This window comes from Neopelma chrysocephalum, unplaced genomic scaffold (assembly GCF_003984885.1).
Source record: "Neopelma chrysocephalum unplaced genomic scaffold, ASM398488v2 Primary Assembly neopelma1_59, whole genome shotgun sequence".
NCBI lineage: Eukaryota > Metazoa > Chordata > Aves > Passeriformes > Pipridae > Neopelma > Neopelma chrysocephalum.
Genome location: NW_020897714.1, coordinates 31,209,833 through 31,232,502, shown reverse-complemented (window position 1 = coordinate 31,232,502; position 22,670 = coordinate 31,209,833). Strand labels below are relative to the sequence as shown.

The 22,670-nt window shown below is 40.2% G+C and overlaps 1 protein-coding gene across 2 annotated transcripts in view; it reads left to right on the top strand.

The window, feature by feature from the left end:
- Window positions 1-22,670, top strand: part of SOX5 (SRY-box 5) — a 641,934-nt gene that overhangs the window by 177,087 nt on the left and 442,177 nt on the right. For both annotated transcript variants that reach the window (XM_027680806.1, XM_027680807.1), the window contains exon 3: window positions 13,183-13,245. The gene's annotated coding sequence lies outside the window, so the exon portion shown is untranslated. The remainder of the gene's footprint in view (window positions 1-13,182; window positions 13,246-22,670) is intronic.

The following is a 22,670-nucleotide window of genomic DNA, read 5'->3' as shown; positions in this document are numbered from 1 at the left end:
TAATGACGGGAAGTCTTTAAAGTTTGCGCTGCATTTCATCTTCTCTGTGGGAGTTTTAGGACGCATCCAGTGTTTGATCCCCACCGTGCAACTTTGCTTCTAGTTAATTAACAGATCCCCATTACACTCTCTCATCTGCAAGCACATGGGAGGCCTATCAGGAGGTAATTCAAGGCCAATCTGAGTGATGGCAGAAATTAGAGAAAACGGTTGTTTTAGGGTTCTAACATTCAGAAATAAAGCTCTTCCTTTGCAGAGGTGTAAATTTGGGCTTGTTTAGTTGTATCATTTTTATTTTTTAAGTGATGTCCTCTGCAATCAGATCTGGTTTGTGGGGTTGTTTTTTTTCGTTTCTTTTTTTCAAGAAGAGTGGGTGAGAAAGCAGTTTATTTGTCTTGCTGTTGCTTTGCTGTGCTGGCAGCCTGCATGGTGTATGGTTTTGAGGGCCAGTTGAAACGAAACCGCGGTGTTATTAGCAAGATGTTTTCACCTTCCTTTCATTCCCAGCTTCCCCATTCCCACCAAGCCTATTATACAGGTTACAAGTATCTTATGGCAAGTTTTTTAGTGTCGAGTAAAACCACCACAGGCCTCCCAGCTGCAGAGCTTTGTCAGGCTTTCAGCTAAATACTCCATCTCTCAGGAGTGCAACCTTCTGTCGACTTTGAATGTTTAGAGTTGTCTGATATTTCCCCCCTTCTTTCCTCTTCCCCACCCTATGAGCAATGACCCCCTTTAACTAACGAATTAGGAGCTGCTCCTGCAGTTGCAATTCTCAGTTCAGCACTTGGCAATGAGAACCAAACCAGGGCTATTTAGTGCAGCGTTAAATGGCCCACCACATTAGCCCCCTGGCATGCGAAGCTATTAGGTTGTTTTACTGTTGTTAAAGTTACATTTGTTAGGTGGAGTTGGTGCTCCAACAGAAACTTGATAATGTGGAAAGACGCAGACAGTCCAGTGTCTTGTGGCTGTCCTGTGTGGCTACAAGAGACCAAAGTTCCCCCCTCTCTCCATGAGGTTATTACAGAGGAAAGTTTTTAGCTTTGCGATTGAGCGATCTCGATTGACCGTGACGCGGTGGCAGGGAGTAATCAAATCATGAGCTCTTGCTTACCTGTTCCTCCATCAGCTCCCAGCTGAGCTGTGGCAAGGTGGAGTATCCTAGCAGGGAGCCTCCGGCGCTTTGGGAGCTCCAGGTAGGATGACACTGTGCAGGCTGTATGCTCAGCATGGTGGGCTATTGCTGGTACCCTCACCTGGTCCTCCGGGCTCCTCAACGGATCTCAAAGGAAGAGAAAGGTGTGGGGTTGTTCTCAGATTGCAGGTGTTGGGCTGATGTGAGGTCCTCTGAACAACTGTGGCTGCAGAGAGTTTTCCCAGAGGCTCCTCTAGCCTGTGCACTGCAACACAGTGCAGCCTAAGAAATGGGTCCTTCTTAGAAATGTTCCAGACCTCCCTCAAAACAGGCTCTCACAGATGAAGGATTCACCATTTTCTGGTCTGAGTGAAAAAGGAGCATTATTTTGATCCCTTCACCAGGGCTGTCTGGAAGATCATGGACACAGTTGCTGTAGCTGGAAAGGACACTTTTCACGCTGGGAGGCAGGATTCATCCCTGGCCATGAACTCAGCATGCAAGTGTAGAAAATGAACTAGAAAGTATATACACCTTTGGTTCAGTACAGTGTGCTTGACTGTCCAATGCCCAGCCTTGGTCTTTGTCTGAACACAGAATATATTGTCTGCTTATTTAAAGAATCTGCTGTCTTATATTCTAAATGAATATGAACTAAAATCTTTAAAAAATATGCATATATATATATACATAAATAATGCCATGTGATACGACAACAAGCACAGGGAAAAAAAACCCAAACAAACAGGAAGGGTATCAAAGGGCATGATACCCTAGCCTCAAATACTAGTTTCAATCCTGACAGAGTCAGCAGAGCCTTCAGTGCTCCTGATTTCCTTCTAGCTCACTGAAGGCTTCATGGACAAGAGGTGAAGGAGTCACATCCTTTTGCTCCACTTAGGCATCGATGTTCTTCGCAGCCCACTGCAGATGCAGGATTTTGCTTGGCCTGCCTGAGTGATGTCTTGTTTTCTTGTTCTTCTTACGTTGCAGGGATTTGAATCCTCTCTTCCCGCAGCAGCACTACCTCTCTGTTGCTGGATACAAAGATATTTTAAAGCACCGTCTGATTCTCTGTGGCGCGAGGGGGAACGGATGCACTGATGCGAAGTGTGGCCGCTTTATTTGATTTAGGCACAATGAAATGGGCAGCACGTTCGCAGCTAAGGCACCCTGTTGCTGACGTGACTGGGGTAGACAGGGTCCTCAGCTGCTAAGCAGGGATGCTTGGATGTGCCACGGGGTTTCAGAGAGAATCCCCCTGCAAAAGGAAGCGTGTGCCAGTATTGTAGAGCGCTTGTGCCAGCCAGCTTGCAGGGTTGATTTGGCATTTGGCGTATTGGTAGCGGCTGCCAGTGTGTGTGGTGGAAAGAGAAGGGAATAGACAAGAAAAACACAGGGGTTTAAAATAAAAATGTAAAATTATTTGCTTTGTGCCATATGGACTTCAATATTTTGACAAAACTAAGGCCAAAATTAATCATGCCAGGTTAGAGTTTTAGTTCAAAAACATATGTATAACTGTCCCCCTGAGTGTGTGTTTGAGTTACCGTTTTCATACAGGAAAACCTTAACCTTTTCAGTTTCTCCTTCTCTGCTCCACTACCAATCGCTCCACCCAAATGAACTTTTCCTATTGTGTGAAAGTTTAAAACAGATTTGCTTTTTTTTTTTTTTTTTTGTAGTTAAATGTCAAAGGTTTTGTTGATTTCCTTTTTAAAATTATGTTTGGAGGAGTTTTTTTTTATTTTTCTTTTCATGGAACTAAATGGATTTTAACAAAAGCCATTTTGTTTCCAGACTGGACTGTTTGGTCAAAAAGAAAGGGGAGAAAGATGAGAGGATGAAGAAGTGGTAACCAGGGCTGCTAGTAACGGCTGGAGAGTCATTATATGAAAAGTGGCAGTCTGTCATGCCATTCCTGCTTGTCCTGGCTGTGTTGCTGTCCCCACTGCACCTGTAGCAGGGGTTTTCAAATCTGGGATTCAAAGTTTGTGGATTTTAATTTATAAAGGAACCATTCTGAATGTCTATAGCAGTATGACCTTTCGCACAAGTAAACCACAGAATTTTTCACTATAATTTTCTCATCAAGCATCCAACATCTTGCTGTACCCGAGCATATTATTCAGACTTGCACTGTATTAGGTCATTATTGGACAAGCTTGGCTGTGCATTGAATATTGTTCTGCACTAGTTCCTGTTGTGGCACTTTGCTTCACCACTAAAAATGCCATATGGAGTCTAGCTTAATCCACTTCAAAAGCAAAGCCAAACCATACAAAGGCACTCCTGAAAAGGAATGAGTGTGGAGTGAGGCTGTTCTGTATTAGTTTTTCAGGGCTGGTTTGCTACATACACAAGTCCACAGGATGATAGCAAATCTTGAAAGATCCAGTTTTTATAGAGTTCAGGTGTGATTGAATTGGGTATTTTTCTTCATCCCACTATAGAGATATGAGATGGATATGAAATTTAAATATAGATCTCTATCTTTTTAAACTTTGGAAATGTTCAGAGGCAGGATTTAGGCAATCTTTAATTCATGTGAATGTAAGCAATACTATGACTATCTGAGGACAGTAAATATATCTCTATCTGTGATTGATCTCAAGATCAGCCTATCTATTATCATAAAGCCCCTCCTTTGAGAGTGGGAGGAGGTGGGTGGAAATTTGAAAGAACAAATTTAGGGGACTGGTTTCCTTTCACTTTTAAAACCAAATAGTGAGAGAGGCATAAAAGAGCCCCGGTTTGGATGATAACGAAACATTGCTTTGAAGTCCTAACTAAATTGCATTTCTTGTTCTCTGCTGTCGCCTGTAAGACTCAAAAAAAAATTGGACAAGCAATGATTAGTATATAATAATGTATGTTCAAATAGCTTATGGTATTATGAAAACAAAAATTCAAAAGGCCAATACACTGACAGTTAAAATCTGTCTAAGGGGCAATAGGGGGGAACCTTCACAAAAACAATATGCTGATTGCATGCAGCTACCCTGCCGAGTCAAATCTTAAATAAATTATACATACATAGCTGTACTGGAGCTGAGAAATGAAGCAGTTTAAAATGTTCCTGGTTCTGTGCTTTAGGCAAAGCCCGTATCCACTCTGTGTTCTTAATGCATCAGACGTTTGGTCAGTTGGGTTGGGTACCCTGCCACAGTAACTATCGGGACTTCAGAGACCAGTGGAAAAATCCAGCTTTGTGCTACATCAGATATAGGGAGAAGTGTGGGTGATAAACCATCTCTCTTGATTCTTTTATAAGGAATCCCTTTCAACTGCAGCACGCTCCCCCCCCCTCAGTCCCCTCCACCCACTTGTAAGAAATCCTGATGAAGTACTGAAGTCTTGCATATTTGGGTAGAGTTTTTTTACCACAGAAACATATTTATGCGTCCAAAAATTCAGTTTCTAAGCAGCAGAATTTCTTCAGAAATTTGGGTCAAATCTGATAAGTAATTTCAGCCAAAATAAAGATGAAAATAAAATTCTGAACATTAAAATGATTCATTTCAATATATATGAAACAAAGTATTTTGATTTCTTGGGATTTCCAGGGAGACTCATTAACTCTACAGCCTAGTGATGAGGACTTCTCACAGGCGCATAGGAGATCCATGTTCTTATCCTCTTTCTTCCTAAACTGGAGAAAGGTCTTGGATTAAATTTTTCCTCATTTCATATTCCTTCCATTCTTAGTCCATCTACACATACAATCATGCATACATGTTCTTGGAGGGAGAAATAGAATAATTCTGTAGGTGTGTGGCCAGGCCATTCTGTGTGAAAACTGGTAACTGGGGTCCACTCCTTATTCCAGGGATATGTAAGTGCCTATGCAGAACTTCAACTGCAAAGACTGATAATGAGACTGTGATGTACCCCTAGTTAGGGTAGATATTAGGATATGGTGGACATGCAGGTACTTGTTCCAAATCATCTTTAGTTTAAGGTCAGGTCCTCCTGGTCTTAGTGAATACTTGAATCCCTAATGAACAATGGTAAGGAAGGTTTGGCAGCAGCATCTTGTTCACAGGATCTACTTCTAAACTTCTGGCAACACCACCTTTTGCCCATTAAAAGTATCTTTAATCCACAGTTATTTGTACAATTCCCCTTTCAACAGTGGAAACTCAGGCTTGGACCTAAGCTAGCAGAAATAACTCAGAAGAGTTTAATGAACGTTAACAGACTGCTCGGGTTTTGTGAGTTTCTTAGGATCAGGTCATGCTTCCTAAACATCAACTAAATCCGTGTTAAACAAATGAACAAAGAAAATTTTACATGCTACTCAGGAGGTAATCCAGTTTTGGTCTTTGGCTAACAGAATCAATCAAATTAGTAATTGTAAACCTAGCATAGGGGAATGTAAAGAAAGCATGCTGCTGCTCTAAGTGTACTGTCATGAAATTCTTGCTGTTCTACCAAAATCCCTTTCCAAAGTTTCACGGTTAAATCACAGTGAATAAGAGCAGAATTTGGCCCTCGCTTTTGGCGTAGTATTGATTGCTTGCTACCTTTTTGTCAGTTACATTTGCTAGAATGGATGCTATTTGAACTTATGTTAGAAAGTATATTTCAGTGTTACTTGGCGACAAACAGAGGCTAATGTGTCCAGCTTTCAGGCAGCTTATTACTATTTGAATACTCTGTAGATAAATTATATTAAAAGAAAGGAGAAAAAAAAAAAGAAGAGGTTTCAGCTTCTGACTCATTCTAAATGGAGACTTAGCTCTCAGTAATCAAAATTGCTTTGGTTGTGCATGGCAGCATTAAAAGCCTTGTCCACTAATTGAGTGAAGCGGCTCCAGTGAAGCAGCCTTGCCCCCTCATTATGTGATCTTGCAAGTGCTGTTTGTCATCGTCGCTTGCTGGTCTCAATCTAACTGTACTGCTGGTGCAAATTAATGGTAATTCCTTATGACAGGCTGTGTCCTTCCAGCAAAACCACAGTATGGATCTTGTACCACCCCCCCCTTCTTTCCTTTCCTCCCCACACCTACCGGATCCTGATTTCCCACCTGAAGTGTCACCCTGACTTAGTCTTCCGGCTCCTCCTAACTAACTGGTGTGGCAGGGTGTGCTGTGGCTTAGCTGATGGGTAGCATTCCATGCTCTTCTGCTGACATGTGTCAAACAAAAGGCAGCATTTTCTGGCAGCTCAGGCAGTCTTGGTGCTGATGGAGGACTTTGTACATCAGGAGAAACCTGTGCGTGCACACAGATGTCATCATCCACCACCTTCTGCAGCTGAAGAACTCTACCAACAGCAGGCTCCAGCAAGCAGGAGAGATCAATGGGTAACACTTTAAAAATCAGTTAGCTAATGTAAAGAGAAGTTTTGATGTGTGACTGCTGTACTTTTACACACATTGGGTTTTATTAATTTATTAATTTTTTACTTCCACCCTGACTTCGAGGAATGACCTTAAGAGCAGAAGCATTAGTTGGGAGCTCAGAACTCAAGAAATCTATGCCTTGCTCTTCCCCAGGTTTGTCACTTTGCAACAGATGCTTATGCTTCCTTTAATAATAACCACTACTTCTCATCTTTTGGTTATGCTTTCCTTTTACAAACTATATTGTGAGGGCTGTCTGTAGCTTTGTGTGTATAGAGTTCTTGCAAGGGAGCCCTGATTTCAGCTGGGGCTTCTGTCCCAGATTCTCAGCTGGTGGAAGCTGGCTGAGGGCCACCGAGGTCATTAAGTCTATGTGAAAGGTCTGTGGCATGTCATTGTTATTTGCATTGCTGGAGAGCAGGATCTTCAGCCAGTGTAATCTCATCCCACATCTTAAAGAACTGATGTCCATTCTCAAGGATATGAAGATTTTTTTTCTCACTTCAGGTATTTTAATTTAAAACGAAATTGAACAATTAATGAACAATTTTTACCCGAAAATTGGACACTTTTTTTTTTCTTTTAATATCAGCTTAGAAACAAAATATTTATACTTCTGGTGGGGGAAATTTATTTTCTGAAGTTAGTTTTTTTTTAGTAAATTTTTCACTTAAAAATCAACTTTCTAATTCCTCGATTTAAAAGAGGAAGCAAGAAAAGGAGGGAAATTCAAATCAAACCTTAGATTTTTATTTTTTTTTTTAAATAGTTCAGAGGAATACACAACTGATTAAAATGAAGGTTAGGGCTCCAGGTCCATCCTAACTGTTGCTGGGCACTTTTCTGAGGTCACTAGATTTTGAACATTGTCAAATGACCCTGCTTTTGTAGCCAGCACAGAGACATGCTTTTCAGCAAAAATGTTTCAGCCCCCATTAGGTTTTTATGACCTGTAGGGCAATCTGTCCATCTCAGCTGGAGGAATCCTGGGCAGACTGTGTTCTTAACCTGTGCAGTTGAGTTTAAGCTGGGTTAGTCCTCACTTGCCAACAGGTCGTTGACTCTGGAATTAATTTTTTTTTATTGATGCTAAAAGGTCCATAAGATGATCTATTATCATTGAAATATAATGTAGACCCATCTACAAGGCTATTCATCAGCAACGAGGTTAATGCCATTACCCCCATTCCACAGATGAGAAACCTGAAGCAAGGGAAATGACTTGGCAGAGGTCAGCCAGGAAAGACGTGTCTCCACTCACACTCCGCCCTCCCCCCAGCCTCGTGGTATTTATTAGGAGAGACCAAAAGCAAGGTTCCTCTCTAAGTCCTGGAGTCATGTTTTCATGAGTTGGACTTTCAGCTCAATTAGTTCTTTCCCCCATGGATTTGAAGCTTGGAGATGTGATTTCTAACCCTTCAGTCAAGTAAATAATCTTCTACAGGAGTTTGTGTGTAAAATGTCACCGTACCTTCTTGCTAATTGCATGATTTTTGGCATTTTGAAGTATGCATGACAACAGCACTTTCAGAATCCACAGCATCCTAAAATGTCTCTCATGGCTGCGTGGACTTTTTCATGCACAAGACTAAGGGTGAATATTCTGGAGGATATGTCCCTGTGGATTTATCACAGAAGACGAGGTCAGAACTTTTGACCACAGAGAGGAAAAGTCAGTTGCAACCTTTGTGTCCCACACTGCATCCAGTTGACAGGACCAACACTGAGTTACCTGCTTTGGTGTAAGCTCAGAGATGTCTGTGCTGTGTTGAAATAATACCTCGGACTTACAGTGTATGTATAACTGTTGGTACAGCCAAAATGACTGTTACAGGTGCTCCAGGATCAGTGCTAGATGATGAATACTCTTCTCATATGATTGGGGGAAACAAAACAAATCTTAATTTTCCTTCTTCAGAAAGAGTAGAATTTTGAAGGTATTTAACTCTCTGGCAAGCATCTTATCACATCTCCATTGAAAGCAACAACAGAAGTCTTAACTGATTTCAGTATCACGCTCCAGGTGTTGCAGGGCACTTGCATATTCAATGTGAAGAACTTTGGGTTCTTTGAACTGGGGAAAAATGTCTTTAATTTAGATTATATATAATCATTTTTTATTAGAGCTTAAACTTGGTTAAGTATAATCAGGTAGCTATTGTATAATTTAAATGGCCAGTGATTGTTATTTGATAATAACAACTTACATTTATATAGTGCTGTATATCCCAAAGGGATCCCAGAGGACTTTAAAGACTCAGCAATAAAATACACAACAAAGTAAACATTAATTACAATTACAGCATTAGTAGAAAATATGAGGATGTTAAAAATCTGGCGGTCTGTGGCTTGCTTCTGCTCTCATTTGAATTCATTAGCCAAGCTCACCCGGAGTGCAAATGGATTATTAGTCATTCTGCCATATCTGATTTAAGAAATTTTCTGTATGAGTATTGTAGTGAGAGCAGAGGAGAGTAGAAAAAAGTGTAAATGCCCTTCTGGAGCTTCACTTATTCCAGTCACTTAGGTGGAGTGTTATTTTTGAAGTCTGTTGAGCTGCTTGAATTAATCCCTCTCTTGTATGGGTGGTTGTTGTAGTGTTATGCTCTATGAGGCTGGTTCCTTGTTAGGTGGGAGGAGGCTAAACAGGTTATCTTTCAAATGCCACATGCCTACAACATCAGAGTGGGATGTCTTTGTACAACCAGTTCTTTTCTCGCATGTAAGTCTTGAAATAGTTTAAACTTCAACCCTGTTGCAGTAATTTTGGGATTTTCTGTGTTAACACCTCACTGAGGTGAGCAGAGTGGTTTATGCCTTTTGAGCTGCTCTTCCAGGCTTGTGTAAGTTCAAGTTCAAATTTCTTCACCAAAAGGGTTGTCAAGCACTGGAACAGGCTGCCCAGGGAAGTGGTGGAGTCTCCATCCATTAAAGTATTTAAAAGGTGTACAAACATGGTACTTTAAGGACACTGCTTAGTGGTGGACTTCGCAGTGTTAAACCAATGAGTCCAAACATTAACCTTAAGGGTCTTTTCCAACCTAAATGATTCTGTGATTCCAAGTATCTAGCTTTGTGCTTTCTCTCCTTAAATGCATATTGTCAATGCTGAAGAAAAAGATGAAAGCTTGAGGGATGTTAGGTAATGTCTTCTACTGTGGCATCCCAGAGAAGACTACCCTGAAACCACAGGTGGGAACTGGGAAACCTACTGCAGCTGGCACTTCATGGAGAAGCTGCATGAGGACAGGCCCTGCCTTTCAAAGGGTGCTGTAAAGGGCTTGAAAAGCATAAAAATGAGAATTGTGGGATTGTTTGGAAGGGGAATCACTGAAGTGATAAGACTGCTTTCAGAGTAAATTCTTGCTAACCTCAAAAATAGAGCCAGGAAGACAGATGCTATTTTTGTGGATGGGTAATATAGGTGACTTGCTTTGTGGTGTTTCTTTTCTAATGTGTAATAAATTCCAGCCTAAGTCTGATAGATTTCCAGAACCCCCTGAAATCCTCTTGAATTATAAAGTGTTTTCAGCTATTGACACATGAAGATGAAGATACGTTGCTATTAAACATAAATTTGGGGATGTCCAAAAAGATGTGTAAATCACATTTTTTTACTGGTTGCAAGAGTCCTTGTCCATTGAAATAGTTTCCAGTTTATGAATATACTACTTTTCCCCACCTTTTGACCACAACATATGAAAACACTCTACTTCAAATAATTTAGTCTTAAACCCATAGTTCTTTCTCAGTCTTGGAGCTTTTCTTTAGTTTCTGTTTTAACACTCATCATCATTGTGTGAAACTTGTTTGCAGATACTGTCTTGTTTTTCAGATTTGTAATGAAGCATGAGGGATTTTTACATTTTGTGGCAAAAGTTTTGCATGAGTCCTTACTGTAAAGCTTTCATAATGTCTTTGAATTGTTTATTTTTGGGAGATGGAAGAAAGGGAAATGGTGATCTAAAGACAAGCTTTCTGCTCCATTTCCTTCATGCAGCAGATGATAACTCTCAAGTACTAATGCAGCTACACCCAAGACACTGAGCTCTAATTTTTGATCCTACATGCACCAGTGGCCTATTTACTAATCTGTAATCTCCAATAAGTTTGTTGTAATACAATTGAGAGCCTGATCTCTGAGTAAAGTTGAAGAAACATGCTCAAATAAATATCCAGGTGGACTTTCTGAAATTCCTTTAAACAGTGTTTTGGATCATACCTTTCTGATCCCACTACAACCAAGCACTGGGAATCAAAAACACGTGCAGCTCCTAGGGAAGTGCTATGAAAATGTTGTTTCTTTCTGAAACTGAATTTAAGAATAGGTTCAGTAATAGTAATAATATAGTGGCACTTGTGATCATTAGACCTTTGGAATAGGATCCAAGTCTTTTCACTCATCAGCAATGCACAAACTGGTAGAAGAACACCAAGTTGGACAGTGTCATGCTGTGCTTGACACAACCCTCATATAAATGCATATAAATACAAATTCACCTTACATATGGGAAGGTGTAGCTTTCTGCTTACTGCTCCACTGCTTTGTAGGAAAACTCCTTCTTGTGCTGGTTAAACTTGTCTATATTTTGAAAAGTCTGGGTAGATCCTATTGGACAACCATCCAGCCAAGGACATCATCTTTCTTCTCTGAAAGGAAATTAATATTTTCTCTTAAAGAGACTTCAATTTTTTTATATCTTGTAATTCATTCCTTAAAATAAAAGAACTTTAAACCTGCCTTTTTTTTTTAATGGTCTCATTATTAGTTGAAATTTAAGGACTGAACTCATAATTACTAATCAAGGCCTACCTGTGGGAGCAGGAACTAGATAGAACCTTGTTTCACTTATTTAAACATAAATCTCTACAATTTGAGATTAAATAGATTTCCCCAGGTTACTAATAATAGCCTTTTCTGTGCCTTTAGGCCATCTACTCAAAAGTGGAAAAAATGTGTGTGTATGTGGGTGACGGAGATGTCACAAAAACGTGGCTGGCTTTGATTTTTGGTACCATTAGAAATGGGTGGACTTTATGGACTAAACGTGGAAATGAAAGGCAGGGTGGCTGGAGTAATTTGTTGTGTGTAATATGCAATATGTGTAACAAAGCCAGGTATGTTCAAGTCATTTGAAATCCCAGTGGTAAGGACTTAGGAAAAATGTCATAATTGCAGTGATCTTTAGAGGGAAATAAGAAAATGTAAGAAAGGTTAACTCAAGTTGGAGCTTTAATTTTTTTTTTTTTTTAGGGTTTGTGGGTTTAGAACAGAGGCAGAGAGTGCATATGACATAAGGAATGGCAATGCATTAGTGAAAGTAGGTGTGTAAAAGAAACTAGTCTGTGTTTGTGGGAGCATGAAACTGTTGAAAAGAAACTGCGACTTTCACACTGTCACATACAAACCTCACGATGAGCCTGGCAATGAAGCGTAGAGAAAGACTCTGTTGTTTCTCCAAGAAAAATAGTGCATGCAAAAAAAAAAATAGTATAAATGGCTCTGGATTTAGTTTTTGTAGCATTAGGTATCAATCTGTAAGACCAAAAGGAGAGAGAATCTAAATAAGAACATGAAAGTCCTGGGATTTTATTATTGAAACCTCTTTCAAAATGCTTTTACAAAACACTTTTAAAATGTTGAAGGAATCTGTTAGAACTAATCTCAAGAGTGGGGAAAAAAAGGGAATTATTATTACTGCAAATGCTATAAAGCATTTCCTTTGTATGTTTATAGCATGCAGAAATTATAAATAATAGCTGATTAGTAGTCTAGTGTCAGAGCTCTGTTTTCTCCCCATATTGGATAAATCTCCTACTGATGGATCAAACATTTAATCAATCTACTAACGTGGCCTTCAGCACTATAGTATCTGAGTGCCTCCCAGTGTTGGAACGCTCAATAATGCTTGGTTTTTCTCCAGTTACTCTGTGCTCCTTAATTTGATTTTGTTCTTAGTTACACTGATGTAAATCTAAAACTACTTCATTGATTTTGATGGAGGAAGCCAGCATTTATGAGCCTTAAGAGCAGAATCTGTCCTTCCTCTTGCAGTTCCCCAGCTATTCTTAAGTTGTGCTACTAATAATATTTATTAGTAGCTCTAATACTAATCTGCTCAGGTATACTAATAATACTAATTTATTCTCCCTGTTCCTGCTGCATCTTTTTCTCTTCTGACACATTGGGTATGTTCCAAAGTCCACTGAAATGGCTGTCAGCCTCACTATTGATTTCAGCTGACTGTGGTTCAGTTTCCCACTTGCCCCTCTGTGCTTTTTTCCCCCCTCTGCAGATCCTGAAAGTTCCTGTGTGAGTTTGTGCTTGTCTGAGTAGGGGCTTCTGGTTAATTAAAGTTACATGAATCCCTACAGTTTTGTGAATAAGCACTGTGCTTATCCCCATATTTTTCTTAATACAAATTGCTACTCTCAGTTTAGCTTTCCTTGAATGAGAACTCCCTCCCCCTGCCACGGGTCTTGGTCTCGGGTTCAGCATCTCATACTTTAGGGAGGCCTTTGCTATGAGCTTGACCTGAGTTCTGTAAAAAAATCAGTGGAGAAACCACACTTATTTCCTTGAGATTTTTGCTCAGGAGAGTTGTGTTGAAAATGACAAGGCTTCTGAATGAAATAGTTGGGGCTCTTCCTTTGACATTTTTTTTCGTTTCTTTTCTTTCCCCTCGCTGCCTTCAGTGTTGGAAGCAGAAGAAAATAAAAAGAAGAGGAGTTGAGAATTTAAGCTGGGAGACTTGGCAGGTAAGAGGTGTGTTTTCTTACTTGCCAGCAAGGCGTTTCTGGAAGTGCTGATGTGAATTGGCAGCGGGTTGGCTCGGCTCTGGGGGGACGAGGCTGGCCCAGGACCTGTGCAGTCGAGTTCCTTGTACCTTCACAGCCTTTCTGAGTAACTGTAAGCAAATGCTTTGGTTTTCTGGTTCCTCACCTGTGACAGGGGCAGAACTGCTCCTCTCCTGCAGGAGGGTGGCTTGAGGAGAAAGGGAATAAAGGCTGGGAAATAACGAGCTGGTATAAGAGATGGTACTGCATGTGAGCTGCGTGGACAAAGTTGCTCGGTTCAAGGGTGACAGCTGTGCTGTGTGGACCAGCTGGGCTGGTGTTTGCCTTATTTCAAGAAATATTTTACTGAGGTACTTGTGTGATATCTGTAACTCCACTGTTTTTTCTTCTTTGAATACTTATTTGATTACTCTCATTTCCTTTTCTACATGGTTTTAAACGGGGTGAAGGAGGAATACAGTGTAAGCAAGATGCAACACTTGCTTTCATATAAAAACTCTGCTGAAAGCACAGTGACAACACTGCAAAGCCAAGCACTCATCACTGGAGAACTGCAGTTTGCAAAGACAGTTCCTAAGGGTTTACTTGAGGCACGTTTGAGGACAAAAGGCTATTCTTGGGAACAAAAGGCACAGCCAGGCTGCCAGATTTCAAACCTTCCTCCGAAGCTTGAAGCACCAGAGTGTTTTTCAGAGGAGACGCTCGAAGGATTTTAAGTGTAATATTCCATAACCTTTTTCTTAGAAGAAGCTGTACCATTTCCAAAACACTCAGCCTGAGGCAGTCATGCATCATAGATAAATCAGCCGAAATGGCAAAATATTGGCGGGGTATGAACAACTGCAGGTAGTTGTTTAATCGCTTGTGTCAAGTAATCTTAATAACAGGTGTAGCTACTGATCCAGTCAATTATATAAATTGTCCTGCAGTCTTTCCTGAATTCTTACTGAGGCAGAGCTATTGATACATAAGATGTGCCTGAGTGAGACTGCAGTACTTGGCCCTATGACTATTTTAAAAGACAGAGCTTACCCAAACAGGGAGGGACTGATGTATTTCTGCTTCTCTGCGGCACACTGTAGCAAGAATCCTTGATTTTCCTCCCCCCCTCCTGTAAATTTGTGAGAATACATTTAGATTTTAATATTCAGAGATCCAGAAGATGTAAATAGCACTAAAATAAGTATTGCCCTATTTGAAATTCCCTGCTGGGTCCACCTGTCGTGCTTTGTCTGACGTTGGAATAATAAGCTCTGTGGGGCAGCGAATGCCTCCCTCACTCATCTGCACAGCCTTTCCCATAGCAGCGTTGTGCTGCTTTTTGGAGGGGGTTTCCAGCAACACATCACACAAAAAATAAATACCAAACCCCTGTGACTGAGAATTTGCAGGCGCATGGAGCAAGCGTGGCTCAAACTCGGAGATCAAAAGAAGTTTGATAAGAGAATAAATCATTTTCTAATCTGAAATAATCTGGTCCCTAGCACTTATGAAAAGACTCATCAGCATTATAAAAATAGTTTTGGTTGCAAAACTTTTGGTCTGAGAATGAAGTATTTGTGTTTTCAGTGTGTATCACTAATAGACCTCTAACAACCTGTACATGAACATGATTAGGGAAATGTTTGGTCTGGAAGAATTTATCTTCTGGGTTTGGATATTTGGTTTGTTGGTTTTGGTTGTGGTTTGTTGTTGTTTGGTTTTTTTTTTCACTTGCCAGTGCTTTCTTGAAATTTTAAAAACCATACATTGGCATCTGTTTTTTTGCTGTGAAGTTACATCATCTCCAAGCAAACCAGTGTAATGCATCAGGGTGTCTCCCTATGTGTGCTGGGTCATATGTTTGGTATTAAAGCTCAGTTTCTGTGCTTTTTCATAACAGTTTAGTTGTCTGCTAGGAACTGGTAGTTAAAGCATGTCAGACTGGAGATAATTCTTCAGGCTCAGCCTCTGTTTCCACTGCCTTTGATCAGGATACATTAAACTTTCAAATATTATTTATAAATTATTTTTTCACATGCTGCTTTTGATTTTCATAGATGTGCTTTTCCACACAATAGTGGGTGATTTCTTATTGTAGTTCCTTAGCATATAAACATCATTGCTGTAAACTCTGATCAAATTTGAACTGTAAGTGCAAGTAAGAATAGAAAGACATGGTTCCCACTACAAAGAGATTGCAGTTAAAGTGGTAAAAAGTGACATGGAAAAAGTGGAGAAGGCAACTGTCAAATGCAGCATGTTCATGTATATACAAATGTACTTATAGAGATATATACTCTCATTTATCCCTGCATCTTAATTTAACATTATAGTAAAAAAAAGTTACAGTAGAAAGATCAATGTATAAAAAAATTTGAACCATGTGGCAGAACTTGTCTTCCTGATAAAAATGAAAAGCAGCCAGAGATTGAAAGAGGAGGAATGTTGGTATTTTTTTATGGATAAGTTGTCTTAAAGTCATTAAAAATAAATTATTCAACCTTTTTCCAAATAAAGCATGGTTTTTTATTACTTCTCCCTCTATATGATTTTGATGAGAAAGAGTTGAGTATCATTAGAGTTGCAGAAACCTCTTCCACACAGATGTGGTAAAGCTTGTTAAATCTATGTAGTCTGCGTCTGCAACTTGTACACCCATTGTAGGCTGCAGAGTGTAGCTCTATGAAATAAGGAAAAGGACTTTGTCTGAGGTTGTATGCTTGCCTCAGATTTTACTTCTAGTTGGTGAATAATATGAAAGTTCTTGGGCAAATTCTCATTATAATGCCATTTTCTGTTGCTGATTTTGGTCAACTTGAGCAATTTGAGTCTGTCTGTGTGACAACGATGGGAAGTGGGTTGGGAGAAATTGCTGTTACTGTATTAGTTCCCCTCCAGAAAGGTCTCAAAATGAAACCAACTGCTAAATTGGTAATCTGCAAGCTCACAATATTTGCATGCATTTCTGAGTCATCCTGAACTTTGAGATCTGAATCTTTTATTTGCTTGGGTGGCTTTAGTTTTCATTTGTTTTGTGCTGGTTTTGTAGAAATCCATGATTAAGGCTTGTTTGCAAGAGTGGCTTGTGAGTGGGTTCCTCTGTTGGATTGATCATTAGACCCACCAGGTATAAAGAGTATCATATTTATGTCAAGTCAAAATCATAATATGATGTTTTATTGGAGTGTTTCTATGTGAGGGTGCTTACTGTTATATCATTGAGAATTTCAACTGCAAGAACTGTCACTTAAGAGGGGATTGGGATGATTATAGCTTGGGAGAGACTTGGCATAAGGTTTTCACTTGTTCCCTTCATTTTGCACGCAACTGTTGCTCAGGTGACTGAGAATCAGTGGATGACTACTCCCAGACAACACAAGTTAAAATCATGCACATTCTCCACTGATATATCCATGAAAATGGGACCAAACAGGAAGCAATAACTAAAGAAGCTGAGTGCACCAGAAAACATGTATGGAATGTCCTTTCTTGTTCTGACAAGCAGAAACTATTGGTTTATGTCTCTTTAAAAAAAAAAAAATCAGTGCAACCAAGACTAGATTCTTTAAAGTAATCTGTGTGGGTTTGGGTATCACAATTAGGTAGGATGGGTGGTGATCTCTTATCTAAATATCATGAGCAATGAAAATCATATGGCTCCAACAAACACCAGACTGACCAAATGTGACCTCTTTCTAAAAGCAATGTTGCTAGGACAGCTGGGACCACATTGGGAGTGAGAAACTGGCACTAGAGTCTTGGAGAAGTGTTGTAAACCTAGAAATGCCTTGGCTCAATCTGCTTGGGATTTGAAGTTATAATCCAGTGGCGTATATACTTGTTTCTGACTTCCTCTGTGAGCAAATTTTATGTGTGCATAGCTGGATGTTTTTTACCTCCTTAGTTTAGGTCAGAATGCTCCTGGTCATCTTTTCTCTGGTAATGGTTTTACTCTTTAGAAACACTTTTTCCGGACAAAAAAAATTCTGCAATTAAAAAGCCAATTTGCCCCTGAAGATGTGAAGAAGTGATTCCTCTGCCTTCCTCCTGTCAACAAGTTTGGGGTTTATATATATATGTCCTGCACATGGGTACATTTTGTGTTAGGTGCATGGTTTTCTTTCTGAAAACTGAATAGTGGGAGTAAGGGAATCTAGTAGTTAGAACAGTAGGATCTGACTAGCCCTGGTGTAGCTGGGCCAGCTGGAGGGCAGGGTTTCTGAAAAGCTTTGTTTTTCTTTGGCTTTGAGGCTATGTGTGGGTGTTCACTTCTTGTTCACTTTTTCTGAAAGGGGAAATGCTCTTTATTTAGGAAAAAAAAAAGTAGTTGAGCTTTATCTGTCTGTCCTGCTTTCCATGTGTGTTTAATGATGTTGCTTTCCACTGGGAGATGTTGGTCCAGCTACCCTGGCAGCAGTGTGCATCTGGACTGTTTTTCTAAGGTGATTAGTAAGTCTCCTTCTGCAGGTGCTATGGGTGCCTCAAGACCTGTGAAAATCAGTCTTATTGTAGTTCAAAAAATGTTCAACTAGTGAACATTTTGCATGGTTTTCTCTAAGCATCGTTTAAAAGTTAGTTAATATTCTGACAGCTCTGTGAAGTTGTTAACCTTCTCTAAAATACAGGGTCAATGCAATGGACAAATCCTGCTGTCTCTTCTTGGCCAATATCATGATCATTTACAACACTGTGGGATGTTTTTGTCTCCTTTTCTGCTTCTAGTCAGATACCTGTTCACCAAAGGAAAGAGACCACCTCATTTAGCAAATTTGATTCTGAAGTGTAAGTAGATTTGTGATGTTTGCTTATGTGAAAAAAATCATAGCTTTTCATTTCTAGAGTTTTAATCCCTTTGAAGACAAAAATGTTAAACAGATGACTTTAACCATGTGAATAAGTAAGCTTATATAAACATAGGGTGAATTAATCAAGCAAATAAACTTGCTTTTAATGTAAGGATGTGAGAAGGTAGATGTGCATGTTTTTCAAGTGAAAGGCTTGGTGGTGATGGAAAGGAGAGACCAAACTGAGCTGGACTCCCTGTTCCCACAGGGCAGGTATGACCTGAGCCCAGGGCTTGTAGCTGCAGCCATGGATGAAGGGTGTGTGTTTGCTCCATGGCTTCTCCAAGAAGAGCTTACACTTTGTGGATCAAAGTGAATTTTGGCTGTGGCTTCCTCTGAGAGGAAACAAGGTCTACCAGAGAGTTATCTGGATGACTTCTGCTGGTTACCTGCCACATAAACTCAGCACAGAGTAGCTCAGAGTCATTATACAGTTTCCTGATATGGCACAGAGAACGTCAACCTTGAGCAGGAAATAGAATGGAGAAATATTGAGCAAGAGCTTACTAAATAATTTCATGTTGGGAGGCTTGAAATCACGTGAAGCATCAGTAAAAGGAATTTCAGATTTGGTGGTTGTTGCTGTTGTAAGCACAATTACAAGCCTTCCAGTTTTGACCCATCATCCTGAAATGCTGTTGCCAGTTCTCATGAGGAAGGCCAAGTGTTGCTACCTACCCAAATGCACAGCAGAGTTCTGGCTCTTCAGAATCTGGACCAACTCCCAGTATTAGGAACAGGAGTCAAGCGGCCATCCCTTCTCCTGTGCTAACACACACCCTGCCATTAACAGTCTGAAGGCAATTTTATTAAAATACATAACCCTGCTGAGCTGGTCTCAGAAGATAAATAAATGTTGTAGAAAAGAAGCTTTTGTTTAAAAGTAATTATTTAAACTATGCATTACAGGTAATTTTCCTTTACCAGTAAAGAAAATGCCATCAGAATTTCAATAATAGCTTTGCGTTACTTATCTAGATAACATGATATTGTCATTTGCAGGAGCTTAAAATGCTGTTTTATTTTCATTTGTGTCAAATATATGGGTAAATGATATCTGAATATATATTTTTAAAAAACCATGGGTTTTGTATAATTTCCTGAGAGCAGCATTTAGTTTACCAAGCTTTTATAGTAAAATAACAATCTAATGATAGTTTCCTAAAGTGTGGACTTAAAACAGTAGGGTGAGGAGCATCTTATTTTCTGTTTTGTGTAAACATGCTGCATTTCACAATTGACAGAAAACAGAACTCTTTTGAAGAGGTTTGTCAATAAAAGCATAAAACTGTGATAACTTTATAATGTGTATGCAGATGCAGCCAAACACTAAGTGCTTCAACCCATATATAGCTTAGAAAAAGCAGAGGTGTCATTTTTTACCCAAGAGATTTTTCACTTTCAAAAATTAAATGAAAAGCTTAGCCTCTGTGTTTCCTTTCTCTCAGCATTGTTTCTACAGTGTAAACCTCTCTAATGATCACAAAGTAGTTTATTATGAGGAAGATGAAGCAACTAAGGGAGGAAAGTAAATTTTTTTTTTTTATTTTTGAAGAAGTAACATCTCTGTTTCAGGTCTTTAACTGAAAGTACAGGCTTTTTGTTTCAATGAAAACTCTTTAATTATTATTATTATTTTTTTAATATTCCTATGATGGACATTTTTACATTTTCTGTTTCAGTATGGATGAGGGAAGGTTGCTGCTTTGACAGCCGACAGGCTGAAGCCCCGATTGTGCAGCAGAGCCCGTGTGGGGCTCTCCCCTGTGAAGCTTGGCTCATTTTCTAGCCAAGAGCCCCATGGTGTGTTTTGGCTGCAAGGAGCTAAAACAGGAAAGATGCCAAATGCATTAAGACCATTTCAACCCAAATTTAGGCCTAGGTTCTGCCTAATCCCTAACCTAGAGGGTTTTTACTGGGTGTCTCTAGGCCTTTAGAAATGCCTAGCCAATTGAAAGTGGAGGCCCAGAGATTAGGTGGATTTTTACATCATTTTCATCTGGCCGTGGTCTGTCTGCACCGGAGTTTCCAATTACCCAAAATGGAGAAAATAGCATTTCCCTACTTCAGAGAAGATTTGTGAGGATCAATGTGTTTGAGATTGTGACAGTAGGATATATCTGTAACCTACATAGGTAATAGATCAACTTAAATACTTTTAATAAAAGTGGGCACAATAATTCATTGCTCCATCACAGGAATATTGTGACGCTTAGTGTTTGTGATCTATGTGAAAGAGGTTGAGATCTTTTGATTAAAAAGTGATATTGCTATAACTGTGTGAATTATGAGTACGCCTACTTGCACGCTGAATTTACTTCCTGACCTACCCAGGATGGGAGTTTTAATCTCCATCGAGCGAAAATTGTTGTCCCCCCTCTGGAAAGTTTTGCCTGTTTCAAGCTGTTATGACTCTCGCTTGACTTTCTCCCCTTTCTGCTGTTTGGGAAGAAGGATGGTGCTGGGGCGAAGGGCAGGGCAGGCAGCTGATGGCAGGCAGGGGTTTTGCCACCAGAGAGCCCAGCTGATAGCAAGGTACCACCACGACTTGGAGCTGGCAGGCAGGAATCAAAATGCCACCCCTTGGCTGTGGAAAGAGCTAAAGATTTGTCTCCAGCAAGTGACAGGCGCCAAGGTACTGTCGCCCACTTTCTAATTTTAGTAGGAAGGCTGGCAGGGATCTTACCTAGACAGACAAGCGTTGTTTCTGCCCAGGCCGATCTGCTGCCGTGGGTCCTGTTCCAAATTGCTCGGCGTGGTGCCTCCCTGGCTTTTGGAAGGTGGTGTGCCGTTGGGAGGGAGAGGGGAAACCCCTACCCTGTTCTCGGAAGGCTTGTGAAACTTCTGAGCCTGTCTCAAGGCAGTAAAACCCATACCTTATACCAGCTGTCTGAAAAGAAGTGTTTGTAGGAATGTTATTACTAATGCAGTGATTGATTTGCAAAGCCTGTTGGAAGTGCCTGTGACAGTACAGGAGAAGCTCCTGTGTGTCGTCTTGCCTGGTGCTTTGGGTGTGGTTCCAGTGCAGAAGCAGAAGTGGTTACGGGAGTCCACCAAAGTGGGAAGAGAGTGGGTCTTTCCCCCTACAAAGTGACTGGTGTTTGTGTGATCATTACACAGCATTGTCTGTCAAATTGCTCTGATTCTGAGTTTTGGTTGTGGAAATAAGTGTCTAGAGAAAGATAGGAAGGAGTCTGAAAGAGTTTTCTGTCTCTCCCTGTCCTTGATTTACAAGTCACCTTCACAGCTTAGCAGTTGTGCTCTGTGATACATCTACCTCTCCACCTCTTGCAAAGTGGTGTGATATTCTTGGCATCACTGTACAAACTTCTGCAGTGGGGAGCTGGTTGGCAACTTCCAGGATGGGCTTTATTGGCACACTGACTTGCCATTTCAGTGGTCTTGGAGCCCTTTAGGAAGGTAAGTGTGATTCATTGTGCCTATTTTGCCCTTGGAGAAGTCAAGGCATGAGAGAAACTGTAGAAAGTTTCAGCAGCAGCAGAGTGTGAGGCCTCTCAGAATCCCCTTTCTGGTGTGTGGTCTGGTGATGCACTTGCCCACACCTTCAGCTGGAGGCTGCTGGAAGAAGGGGGCAGCCCTGGTGTGCCAGCCTTCTGCCCAGACACACACTCCCACAGCTCCCTTTCATCTGGCACTGACTCCTTCTGCCCCACTGCAAGCCCAACCAGAAAGTTAACCTGGCAGCAAGGTGACATTGGGAAACAGTGAAGCATTTTCTGCCAATTTAGTTCACTCAACAGTTTCATTGTCAACTCAGACAAATGCCAACAAGGCACTGTTTCTGTAGTCTTAGACAGCAAACATGAAGTGATCTGTCTGGTTTTGAAAATATCTGTAAGGACACTCCAGCTAATAGTGTAGCTGTGCTTTTCAAACAGCCCATATTCAGGTATAATCTGAAATTGAAAAAAGCTTATTGGCATATATTATTATCATACTATTAATAGCAGTTTTTAATAATGTATTTTTCATTCTTGTAATAGTGACATGGCCAGTATTTAGCTATTCTGGTCTTTATGTAAATAATAATTAGGACTATCCTTTTGTCTAATATGGTTGGAGGTGGACAATACAGAAGAGTTGATATTTATCACATCTTTCAAAGATCATTTTCACCATCTCCACTAAAAGCTATACTTGCTCCAAGCACATCTTGCTTGATGGAGGATAAGTTCTGCCATTTTGAGAGGGGTAGTTTTTATTTATAATTGTGAATGTGTTTAGCCACATGAGGCTGTCAATCAGTGAGACGAAAGCCCAGTAGGATTATTTCTGTAAGTGGCCAATTTCCCCCACCCTTTCGCTCCAAATCAAGGACAGATGAAAGGTCATGATTAAAACAGTGATTTTGTCCTAAATTGTAAGTAATAGTTTGCAACTATTTTTTACCAAGATGTCAAAACTGTACTTTATCTTGGGGAAGGTGGGGAGGAAGAAAATTATAAGTTCTTGAAAATGTTGTCAATTTTCCAAATAGTCGTGTTGAAATTTATTTTAATTATTGTACTTGTGTCGGTTCCTAGCAGGGGTAAAAGGGGG